We start from the raw sequence: 13,408 nt of genomic DNA, 5'->3' as shown, positions 1-13,408 counted from the left end.
GGTCATGTAAATACGCGGACGAATAGAAATTCAAGAAGTTCAAAAGGACTTCCAGCTTTTTAATTTCAAAATAAACTGGTATTACGTAATGATTACGATTTTGATCGGAGAACAGATCATTCTTGAACTAGAAGTTAAAAAAAGTTACCAGAGACTTACCAAAGTTTCTTATACTGTATTGTTAAGTAGTTTTCTTGTAGGCTTATAAACTTACCCAGCCAATTTGAAATAATTTCTAACATACATTTAACACACATTAAATTATAGGCAGCACAGCTACTAAAGCTTAAGTTTTCTGTTGATAAATTTTCCAAAAATATCTCCACAGAATAATAATGATCTCCTCTGCTATCACTCTCTAATAATGGTAAAATGTATTTGTTACTAAAGCGCCAGATATATTTTTTTAATAAATAGTTATTAATATTAGGTACGAAAAAAGTAAAGTTTTTTGAATACCCCGAACTAATTATTTTACAAGACGAAAGCATTCAATTTTAAAGTAAAATAGATATCTTGTTTAAAATTGAGTGCCATATCGGTTCGGAAATAGCGGTTTAAAAGTTGTAGTTTTTAGACTGACTTCTGTTAATGAGTTGAACTTTGTAATCGAATTTCCGAATTTGTCTTCGGCTACATCGAGAAAGTTTGTTTTTGTTTGCGGCTTGGATTTGTTCGGAATCGTCCAACTTTGTCTCCCCTAGCTCTACCTATTTGCATTCTAATGCAATTCATCGATTGATTATCCCGCTGTGGGAGTTTGCCCACGGGCTGGGTAGGCGAGAGGAAATCCAATCAGGGCAACATAACCGCTCCAGAGCGAACTCAGGGTCCAAGTGCTTTTATCTGGACGCTGGGTTCAAGCGTCTCTCCCTGAGGTCCCCCAAATGACAATGACCGCGTGCTTTCCTGCGCCCTGCGGTCGTGGGTGCGGTGTATCGTCTCATCTGTGGGTTGGTTCCCTTGCCGTCCGAGCCTGTCCGGCAACCGAGGTGGGCTCTCGGCATCCACTGGGTTATAGCTTGTGGGCACTGCAAATTTCTGTCACATGAGTTTGAGTGCTGATATCTCAAAGTTAAAATGGTACTTGGAGTGTAGGTCAATGTATGTTATGCAAAAAGGTTTTAGCAAGCGTTTCTGTTTATTTTAAACCAGCCTCAGTAAAATAAATCATCCTCGCAAATAATATCAATAAATATGTACAATGGGAAAAAAAGATATCTCAAAGACCACTTTTTCAATTCTTAAAATGAAGTGCATCGAATCGAATCTATTAAATTTATGCGTTTACGGGTAGTATGCACGTTCACTAAAAAGAAAAAAAAATCATCAGAATGATCATTTTTCCGAGGAAAGTGTCCGTATTTTTTTGGTAAAAATAAATTAGTTGTAACTCAATAAGTAATAACTCAACTCTGCGTAAAATTTACTGCACAAGGTGATTCAGGGAAAATCTGCAATACTTCAGGAGGTGGTAGAGTGAGAGTTGTCGATAAAAAGGGGGTTGCAACTCCTTAGTTACTCTGCAATGGCACTGTCAAAATGTTTTGATGCACTTTTCAGTTAACACGGAAACGGTTTTCCTTAGGTTTCCAGCCTTTTTGACATATTTAATGAATACCCAGGATTTTTAAGTGCATTTAATAATCAAGATTGGAAGAAAACGTGCGATTATTATAGCATAAAACAAATAATCTCAGAATGGGCGAGATTTAGCAAAAATATTGTTGATACTCGCACCAAGCTCTCGTTTAATCAAAGATCACTCCAACCTGTTAAAACCTGTAAACAAAAGTCGGTACTATACGCCAGGGAATAAGATGAGTAAAGGCTAAAAAAAAGTACGCATGTAGCCATTCTCTTGTAAATGCAAAATAAAAAACAAGAACCTTTAAGCCTACTTTTATTTATCTGATTACGTCACTATTTACATAGCCGTAGGTCTTTGGCCAATAATTGAGCCTATTACCTGAATAATCCATTGGGGTAGCCACTAATTAAGGCCAATGACTCCAAGTACTATTTATTTGTGTTCACGTTGAAGACTAATCAAATCCTTCGGCAAGAGGAGTTTAAGGGGAAAAAAGCAACTTGGATTTCAATTACATTCTCGACGAATAATGGTCATTAGAAGCTGTGTATATTCAAGAATCTTCCAAAGCAATTTCTTTTAATGTATTAAAATGCCTTCAAGAATACCAATTGTTATTACGCGTGGGTCTGCAAGGTTTACTATACTTCAGACTTACAGCTACATTAGTATCGTTACGGCTCATTTACTCTTTCAGGAAGAGCATTTCATTGAGTGAAGGCTTAGCTTACAAGTGAGTTAACGGCTTCGAGCCGGGTGAGGTCCAAGCATAAGGCAAAGAGCTGCGGAGAAATGTGATACGATCGACGTCAGTACTTGACGTCATCAACTTGCTCGTGAAAGGGTTAAATCAGTATTCGGCAAACTTTTGTGACGGTAGAGCCAAAAATACTTGACGAATTCCCAATTTTTAAGAGCCACTACAATTTTTGAGGTCATATGGTATCAGTAGGATTAGGTTTACTATGATTTTGATGTATTATTTTAAATTAACAGCCTTCAATTCGTAATGGTATTTATCCATTATTCATCTAAAAATTTAAACCTAAGTCAAGTGATTTTGATATGTCACTACAATAGTTAAATCTATGAAGGTATTTTGCTTGGGTACTTATGAAAGTGTGGGTAAATCTGGCTCATTTCGGTGATGCAGTTACTATAGGCACGTATAATCTAAAACTTACTTTTTGCACTTTCAATTTGACACTGAAAGAGCCACATGCTACTCGCGAGCTCTAGGCTACCAGACCCATCGATATATTGTCGAGAATTTCTCGAGAAGTAGGCAACGGATCGTGCAACAGAAAATATGGGTTCTAATATTTAATCTTCTGAACCAATAGCTATCGATAAACAAAAGAATTGGACAAAAACATTCTTTTTCACATTTATAATATTGAATTGTGAAAATTTTCTGGCGTATTTGTATGATTCAAGCTCATTTTTTATCGTATACAGGATGATTATCCGATATCTATGCCATCAAACGTTATTTTCTTCACTCTTATATTGGAACTGTAGGAGCCAGAGAGGTCCCGTAGGAGTTCGGCTGCATTTGGCTCCGCTCCAAACATGTCCTAACCATCTGCCTCGATTTTCTTCAAGCCCTTAAGTTAGTTTTTGCAGGGTACTAAGCATTCAGTAGGTAAAGAAAACAGAGTAAATATAAATTAGAGAAATTTTCGGCTCCTACTCGTGAGAATGACATCGAAATGGCAAAAGTCGATAACAAGTAATGTCCATGTTTGATCTGATTGGTTTATTCTAACGAATAATTGCTTAATTGCTCTTTATTTTGATTGGATACTTTATTTCGGTGGAGCATAACACTAAAATATAAATTGACGAACTATCAAAGTTTTGTAGGAATGTTTCTTGCTCTCCTAGTAGTAATGTCGTTATTTTTCCTTCTTTTATTCATGGCTTGAGTCATGGTTTATTCATGACCATTATTTATCAAAAGCAATAGTTCTGAGAGAAAACATATAGACTAGCGTAATATAAATGTTTATTTGCTTATAAAAAATAAAAAGTATTTTTTTGTATTATTGAACAAATGCGAAAGTACTTTTTATGTTAAATTTTTCTTCAGACTAACAACATTGGTTTCAGCTTCTATTTGAAGTCGTAGGGAAATTGCTCTTCATATTCTTGACTATTTAAGTACAGCCATAAAAATTGTAGATTCTATCGCAAATATAATCACATGCCATAAGATTATATTTGCTCAAGTTGAGAATTGTGTAAAGAAGTTAAACAGTCGGTATCTCTGAACACGTTTCTGCATGCTACTTATGCATCTGCTGCTACTATTGCGCACTATCACTGCCATTACGAGACTCGGTACCGACCGGCAGGTAGTACTTTTGATGGTAGTTTTGTGCTTTTTATACACACGTCAGCCTATCTTACCATCACTCTCGTTTTCCTCACCCACAATTCCTATCTCCTTAAACCACTCGATCTCTTTTCTTTTGAATCCGCAATCCAAATATGTGTTCTGCAAATATATTACCCTGACAGGTGAGTCGCTCCATTCTCCCGGACTCGCGTCTTTCAGAAAAACCCTCCCCCTATACCACTAGCGTTTGGAAACGTCCCAGAGGCGGTGGCGACACGTTTGAGGGCCCGCATACCTCACTTTAAGTGAGAGCGGAGGAGTGCTCTTGTGGATTTAGGAAGTCCCAAGAGCAAACCCCGGACGTGTCGCTGTGTGCGCAAGCGTATGGGGAGTCGAGCCTGCCGCTAAAACCGTAAAAAAGATAAGCAGCTCCCCCCATGTGCAGTTCCCATAACCCATCGTGTAAATACTGGTACAATGGGAGCGTAGTTTTCAGAAGACTTTTACGTTGAGCGATACATTCAGTAACATGTAGTTCTGACAGAGATTTTATTCTGATATAGATCCTTCAGATAGGAGCTTCTTGCGATGTCAAGGGAAGTATCACCACCATATCCCGCGTAAACTTCTTAGTGAGATAGAAAATGTTAATTTGAGGAATGATAGGTTTCGCTTAAGAGTCTCACTGACCATAGTTTTTGAATTACTACACGTATCAGGAGAAGGTACTGATGAAACGCCTAGAATAAATCAACAATACCGCAGTATGTGGGGTCTTTCAGAAGGAATCTGCAATATTCCAGGATGTGGTGGGGGAGAACATTTTAAGTATTTATTTATCCTATAGTACTACCTCTTTTTCTCAGAGCGATCTGTGATACAGCCAACATTTTCAAAAATTTTCAGGCTAAAATTGGTTCCTTTCATGTTTTCCTTGAAACCCGCATAGTATCTATAGTATAGATATAATTAATTTTAGTGCCTGCTGTGTAATATATTCTGTGGATAATTAAATATATAACAGATAAATAAAAAAGACAACTATTCGGTGTTTCAGAAAGAATCTGCAATATCTGCAATGCTTCAAGAGGTGCAAGGATAAACAATTTTAATCATTTTTTGTCCATAATCTTTGTTGCAACCTCTTAATTTCTGATCTATGACAGGGCAAACATTTTTTGGTGCACTTTACAGTCGCCATAAAAACAGTTTTTCTTTGTTATCCAGGCATTACGATATTTTAATTTTAGGACTTTAAGTAACTAAGATTGGACAAAAATGTGTAATTATATTTGTCTGAAACAATTTATCCTTGAGCTAAAATAAACGCACTAAACGAGAACTTGGAGTGAGTATCAACAATACTATTTCGGAATCTCACTGATTGTGAGTCGGAGATTTATTGTGCATCCATAAAATGCTAGCCATAGCTCAGAAAATAAGGAGTTGCAACCCCATAATTATGAATAAAAATTGTTAAAATTGTCTTTTTAACCACCTCCTTTGCAAAATCCTTCATCAGCAGCCAAGCGCCATACCCACTAGATTGCCAAGCAGTCATTCTCCGTAGTCTGTCACGCTTACTTAGGAAATGTCATTAATTTCCACATCCTTTAATTTTACGAGATAGAGCGATTTCAGATGACTTAAACGTTTTTCATTCACCTAACTTTTCAACTCCATTTTAATGACTCTTAATCATTTGAAGTAAAACTGAAATACAGAGATTCCTTTGAATTAAAAATCATAACGCTGAATAATTAGTTCCACGTAGCATTGTACCAGATTACACCTGTGATCACTTCCTGAGTGTGATGCATGAATTTCCGCGTTGCAAGAGAAACTCCAACGCCGTGGACTTCCAACAGTGTTATGAAGGACATTACTACTGTCTCCAACGCCAATCGTCTTCAGCTCTACTGAACTTCCTAGCACGGTTACGTAATGGCTGCTCCCGCGTGAGGTCTATGAAGCCGCTCCCTCTTACAGTGACATACGCTACCTGGTAGAAGTGCCTTTGCGCACAACATTTGAACCAGGAAATGCATTGGTAATCGTCGGTAAGGTAAATATCTCCAGCTGACTCGGTTCAGCTTACTGCTCAAAACAGCGTTTCATTCCTATGCTGAGAGAATGCTGTTGCTTTGATGAGAGATGGTAAAAGAGCATAGAGCGGTTAAATATAGTGCAGAGGTCACTGGAGTTCACGTAAGTCTTCTAATTAATGCTTCTGAAACTCAGACGAAGCCAAACCCAACCCTACAAAGCCAAACCCTATAAAGCCGTTGAGATAGCTTAGAAGTAATGGATGTTATGTACAATTTTTTCGCTGCAAAGTCTTTAAGTGAGCAGAAAACTTTGTGAATAATTTATTTTATCTTGAATATTTTATAAAAGTAATTATTTTTTGTATTTATTTCAACCAGTATAACTCTTAACTTCAGCGACTTGTACATTCGTCGACATTCAGTGATGAAGATGTCGCCAGGAAGCCTTTAAAAATTCTTTTTGTAAAAATCATCCAATCAGGTATTGAATTTGTCCTACTCTAATTCAATAATAACTTGCACTTTAGTTGCAAATTATTCTCAATGTAACTTTTCTGAAATGCTGAAAATGCCGAACTTCTGAATTTCTTGCTAAGTAAGATCACATTATATGCATAATTTCGTCGGCGCATGTAGATTTATCTCAATTTTCTTTAAGCAAAGTTTCAATAAAGGGATGCCCGTGTACCCTTGCTTTATAATTGTGCTAATATCAATCTCACCTCTCGAAATCTGGGGTCATATTTTAGCTCCGATCTCTTTTACTGCTTATTGTGTTGCCTTCACTTCCGACTGAGTTGTGCCTGCGGTGGCCTGTAAACAATGCCATTCTAGCCAAATATGACCTTTCCTCTGTGACATCATTTTCTCTACATAAGTATTCTATTCATTGCATGGCTTCCTATTTGAACCTACGTTGAGGAACACATTTGAGAAATATTTGTGGGAAAGCCATGAATGAGTTAGGATTTGTCAAGCGTGATGTAGGAAGATTATTAGGTAAAAAATTACGAGAAAAGTGCTGAGCCCCAATACTTGGACAATTATGTTATTCCTTTCTAAGACGTTTTCATTGCTCACTCAGTGGATCCATTTAAGAAATGAATTAACTTCCGAGAAGGTATTTATAAATTTAGCTGAATCATAACCCACAGAGAACGCCCTGTATCCGCTAAAAAGAAAGCTATAAAAGATGATTATTAGAGGAAATATTTAGTTTGGCCGTTGAAATTAATTTAGGTTTCAATTATACCTAAAGATTAGTTAGAAAAAATGCTTATGCTAAAAAATGTGGTGTTATTTACACTTCAATAACCAGCGTGGTCCAAATTCTTTTTAATTTATACTTCTTACGACATAAGGTATGGTGTTTGAAGAAGGTAACCGACAGTTAAGGTCATTTGCGCCGTGAGGGAAGGGTAGGTAAGGTAGGGTGGAGAAAAACCCGGCGTCGGCATTAACCTGCTCTTAACGAAAGGCGCCAAGGGGACCACGACTTAACGTTCCATCCGACGGACGGACTGTTGTCATTGAAATTTCCTTCATACAACATTCAAGCAGGGATCGGGCAGTTTCTAAAAATTCTCTGCCACCGCCGGGATTTGAACCCACAGGGTGGAAAGCCAACACTCTAGCCACCACACCCACTCAAACCCCTTACAACATAAGTTCATAAATATGTAAATACCCTCATTTCGGGTACATGTCCCCTACTAATGCCGGCCAGACGGGTTAACAAAATTCATAGATTATTTAATAACTGACTATTTTCCCTATTCACATCTCAACACATGCTGTCAATATCTTCTCAGAATGGTAATTTCTTCTAAAGGCCCACTATACTTTTTCGGTGAAGAGTGCGCCGTTTCAAAGTTCATACATCAGGTCCTTGGTTGGTCTTCCTGTGTAGATGTGAATAAAAGTGATCCCTCTCAGGCAAGGCATAAAGCGTGCGGATGAAAGGACGTGAGTTCTTCCTTCACGTCGTATTTTTTATGCGCCACCATCTGGACGAGGATGAGGCGTATAAAACGTGAGAGGTGTCCATTCTTTTCACGCATGAAGGCTATTAATGGGTCTCTCTTTTTATAAGTCTTTCTCCTATAAAAAAAGCTCAGACTTTTTTTTGTTATCAGATGAGCTTCAACGTAAAATCCCAATTTTTTTAAATTTCTCTGGTCCTCGAGAAAATTTAAGGCGAAAAGTACATTCGTTTGGCTATTCACTTGAAGCCACATATTGTAAGCTATTTATGAATTTTAATTTGTGAACCAAACTAAACATAATAAATTTCAAAATTATCGGTAAATTTAACCTGTCACTATCTTCCAGGAAAATGCTGAGAGCCCTTTTTTTTTAGTCGAAATTTAAGGTCGAATTCATGGTATTCGAATAAGCGTTACGTATTTCAGGCTATGAAACTAATAATTAATGGCAAATTGATATATACGAAAGCCTCATCTGAAACTTTGAAGTCGTTTACTCCATGTGTAAAATGTTAAACTTATATGATAATGAGATAATTTACAATTATTCGCGTCCAGTTATCATAATCATGGCAGTTTTAACTTGATTCGTCCAAAAAATGATTTGTCATAACTCATTCCATGCATTGCGCAAATTCAAAATCTTTTTCCATATTTTGCCTATTGCGGTAAATCTTAGTTATCAACAGCTTTTAATCAAGTAAGCAAATCTATTGCTACAAGCTTTTCCTTACTTTTACGAGAAAAAATGTATTAATCAATCTAAGGTCAGTAATGATATTTTTTGTCTAACTGCTCATAGTTTATGTACAGTTGAGTCACACTTACGAAAGCATTAATACATGACTAGGACTTTGAAAGATAAATGATCCAGAATATTCCTATGGTATTTGAAGGAGGCGACCGAAAGCTGAGGTCATTTGCGCCATGAGGGAAGGGTGTTGAAGGAAGGGTGGAGAGAAACCCGGCGTCGGCGTTAGCCTGCTCTTAACGAAAGGCACCAAGGGGACCACGGCTTAACGTCCCATCCGACGGACGGAGTGTTGCGCTTGAAATGTCCTCCACACAACATTCAAGCAGGGATCGGGCAGTCTCTGAAAAGTCTCTGCCACTGCCAGGATTTGAACCCGAGCCCGCCGGGTGGGAAGCCAACACTCAGAATATTCCTCCTCAATGCGTCTGGGAAAAAAAGAAAATCATATTTCTTACAACTTGATATATGTCTCTTAATCTTAAACCACGGAGAAAAATAGAGTAATTATGAATTCAGTAATAATATCTGAATTTCATATAAAAATATTTATTTATTTTTTTATTATGTTCGTTTAAAAACTATTCGTTTTCTCGTAAATGAAGTCAACGTATAGCTGCATGATTCAACGTAGATTTGATTTAATTCACGAGTGAGCTCATTCTTTCTCATTTTTTTGACCGTGGTTACGGTTGATATGCTAATGAAATTTTATTCTCGAATGTACCTATGTGGTACTAGGGTTCATAGCTATTTTCAGTTTTTCTACCCAATTAACTGTACAGAGAGAGAGAGAGTTATTCATGAATTGATGATAGTTCATATCACTGAGCACATCGGTCAAAGATATCTTGGTAAAGGAGAAATCAGTTTCCCACGTTCGATTCTTTTTCCTTTCCATAAGAAAAATTATTTTATTTCCACTTTTTTGCGACTACCCCTTCGATTTCGGTCCATTTCATTTCCACCGTCAAAAACCTCGACCTGAGAATTGGCTGACTTGCCGCAAATCGCCGCCTTTCTGTGAACGATGCTGTAAAATCCCTTCTGGTATGAAATTCAGCTCACATGCATAATACAATGTAACTCATCATTTTTCTACTCTTCCCATTCTATGATTTATAAAATGTTAACATCTCAACTTTTACCTCTTTTAACTTTTTTTATCTGTGGTAATTCAATATCTTTGCCGCGATTTTCATTGACACCACAACATTGCTGAAACAGTATTAGGGAATACGATATCTTCTTCCAAGGTGAGGCATACCTTTTGCACAAAATAATGCGAGAGTAACTCAAGAGTGAAAGCGTCTAAGAACATAAATAAAGTTTCTGAATAGGTACTTTCTTCCGCATTCGAACAGTTAAACAGAGCATTTGAAGCCGTAAAAAAATATCGGACTTTATTTTTAAATGTAGCATCAATTTATGACTATATTTTAGCATTTTGAAATTCATATTTGAGATAATAGCTTTTCGCAACTTTTTTCCTTCGTTTCACTATGTGAAATATATTTTTTCTGCTTGATAATTATGTGCACTGCTATACTACATATTTTCCTGCATTGTATACTATCTTTATACACCATTACTGGTGATAAATGTAGTAAGCAAGAAACCTAGAATACTTTGTTAGCTTAATACGTAATTTTACTCATAACCTTATACATTATAGTCCGCAGTAATTAAAAGTACCTAAATTTAACAAATAACTCTTACCACAATTAAGCTTGATTTACGTTTTAAAATAACTGTTTCTAAGGTCTCATATTTGCTTCTCATTGTTAATTCATTGAATGTTCTTACATTAAACTCAGTGATGGAGTGTTTAGCAGAGACCGAAGCAGCTATTGATTAACTGCTATATAAAACAAAAAAGTTATCTACCGGGTTTGACATGCTTTGTTGGAGCCATGGCATCACAATCACGTATTTCGAATTTTTAATGTCACCTGCTATTTACAAATTCTTCTGCTGAATAAACTCTGATGTTAACATTTTTATTTCTTTTGTTAACTATTGGATAATGCTAGGATGCTGTAAAAGGCACTTTAAGGGTTAGTCCTGTCCGTCTAGGGCTATGAGTATCGTGTATTCTTAGAAATTGCAACGCGCATCCCACAGGATACATAGAATTATTTAAATAATATCAAATAACCTCCAATCCTATTATATTTACGTGAAACCTTTTATATTTCCATGCTTTCCCTTACGTTTTTCGTTAATGATAATGGAGAGTTCATCATTCTAATATTGCATTACATAGTCATTCATGCTATAAATCTCGTCAAAATGTTAGTATCCGCCACTCAAAAGCGAAGCAATTCGAAAACATTTTCTGTTCCCACGCGAAGATATCCGACGTCTGATCTAAGCCATATTCAACCGATAATTGATGGATTTAGATATTCAGCACCCTATTACTTTTACATCACCTCGCCTACCTGTGCTGATTTGAGAGTTGATTCTCGCACTAGTGGAGTTATAGAGCTATATTTCCATCTTCCACCGCCGGAGGGCAGCATTGTAGCAGCTTTCGCGGTCGTAAATCACAGCGGCATTGTTTGTCTGGTGCGTCATTGGCTTGGGTGGCGGAGAGGAACAGAATTTGAATGCAGGGGTGGTTGTTTGAAAGTGGGGAGGTTTGAGATGTGCCAAGTTCACGCCGGAGCGCGTCATTCTGAAATACGTACCTGGAAGGAAGGAGTGGAGCTGAACAAGTGTATTGAACTCCTGCTCTGTATGTCATGCCTCGGTGGAGTTTACGGATGATTTAATTTGTTTTGCATTTTTTATTTAATTTCTCAATTGTTTTCAATGAGCATGCCTGCAGCCCCAGTTTTTAATTTATTATTACGTAAGCTAAGTTCATATGGTGTGTTTTTCGAGTTAGATTATTCAGCCTAAACTGAACCTTTCTCTATAGTTTACGATTAGTCCAACTCCCTTTCATCGCATCAATAAATCCTATCCTTTTTCTTCTCTCCCTTACATCATGTTCTTTCATCTGACACGTATTTTAACATTCCCTTCTTAATCAGTACTCCCTTATTTAAGCCCTCTATTTCCTCCGGATCGCGTACTCCTTTTCTATGTCTTCTACTTCCCCACCATGCCTAACACTTCGATGTTTCGATTCCAATCCGTTAAATTCCACTTCTTTATTTTCCTAAACAATCACCTCGAAGTGCTCTAACAATTCACCGTCCTTCAGTCAATTCCCGACCTCATTCCTAAGTGTCCGTGTTTTAACTTCGTAAAACATTACGCTCCATTCAATAATCTACGCTAGCCTTTTCTTTACACCCTTACATAAGGACCCCCTTGTCAGGTAATTCCTAGTCATGAACATTCTGTTTAAGTAACACAATCCTCTTCCTGATTTCCTTAATACCCTATCCGTTTTCATCCAAATTTCTACTCAAATACTTCATTCATACGTAGCAATCTATGATACTAGTTGTTAATAGATGAATTCATTGCACATGGTGATAGTATGGTGGTTTTCTGCTCATCCCAAATTTCAGCTTTTTTTATTTCCTTTGGAAATTTTGCTATATTTTTCTCTGCAATTTTTTTTATTCTCAGTGACGAATGTCACTTGAAGAAACGTATTAAGCGAAGAAATATCCTTTGCATATATATTACTAAGTCGTATATAATTTACATACATTTCCTAATCTGGTCTTTTAGTGCGACTCAATTCCTGTGTCAGGATATGTTAAATGCCCTGATCAATCCCCGTGTACGCATACATTTGTAAATCACCCTTACGATCGGTATTTAATCATCCCATGCCAACTGCCTGGTAATGTGGCGCATCTCTGACGTAGAGTGTTTTAGAATACGCGGTATCATACAGATTTTTTCTGTAGTGAGTTGAGGAAGTGTCCAACTGTCCACACTCGTTGCGTCTCCAAAAAGTGAGATTAAAGCAGTGATTGATGTTTGAAGGTCATACCTCATTAACATAGGCCCGGTTAATTTGAAACAGTCAGAAGAGTCTTACACGTTTAAGGTGAACTATACCGATACGTGAAGATTGTAGAGTCGTCCTGTTTTATGATTCGTGTTTAATTTAAGTGACTACCATCGCTCCGGATGAATAACATGATTTATCTTCAACTGTTGTAATATGATACCTTGGATTTTTATGTGAGTTTATTTTTCAGCACCAATTAATGCACTAATTATGCGTACAGCGGTGTTTCGAAAATTCATTTTACGCATTTGTCGTAATGTAAGTACCGCGTCAGCCCTCCTGGTCTAATCGCCTCCGCTACCCTCGTCTGACTGCCACCAACCTCTCATCTGATTGCTGACCATGATAGAATTCCCCTCCCCCATCACCGAACAGGGGCATTCCAATCCTGATTGCTAACGCGTGAGATTCTCTTACCTTCCAAAGTTCCGACTAACGCATCAGATTCCAGCCCCATCCACCTCGCACCCAAACGCCAATGCATCAGATTTCTTCCCAGCAGAGAACCCTCCATCTCCGTCCCCCCTCTTGTCTCTCCCGCCTTTTCCCTGCACTGACATTTATTTAAGCACCGGATGGAGGAACGACAAGAGACAGGTGGAGGAGAGAAATCTGAGAGAGGGGTCGCCGACCACTAGGCAGGGTACAGCCTTGCAACGATGGGCGAATAAAGACTATTCTTCGAACAGCTCTTGACTTTTCTGTCCCAA

At 37.6% G+C, this 13,408-nt stretch overlaps 1 protein-coding gene across 1 annotated transcript in view; it reads left to right on the top strand.

The window, feature by feature from the left end:
• Positions 1–13,408, top strand: part of LOC124167724 — a 999,415-nt gene that overhangs the window by 722,600 nt on the left and 263,407 nt on the right. The window lies entirely within an intron of this gene.

Source organism: Ischnura elegans, chromosome 11, assembly GCF_921293095.1.
Source record: "Ischnura elegans chromosome 11, ioIscEleg1.1, whole genome shotgun sequence".
Taxonomy (NCBI): Eukaryota; Metazoa; Arthropoda; class Insecta; order Odonata; family Coenagrionidae; genus Ischnura; species Ischnura elegans.
This window is presented reverse-complemented; position numbering and strand designations above follow the sequence as displayed.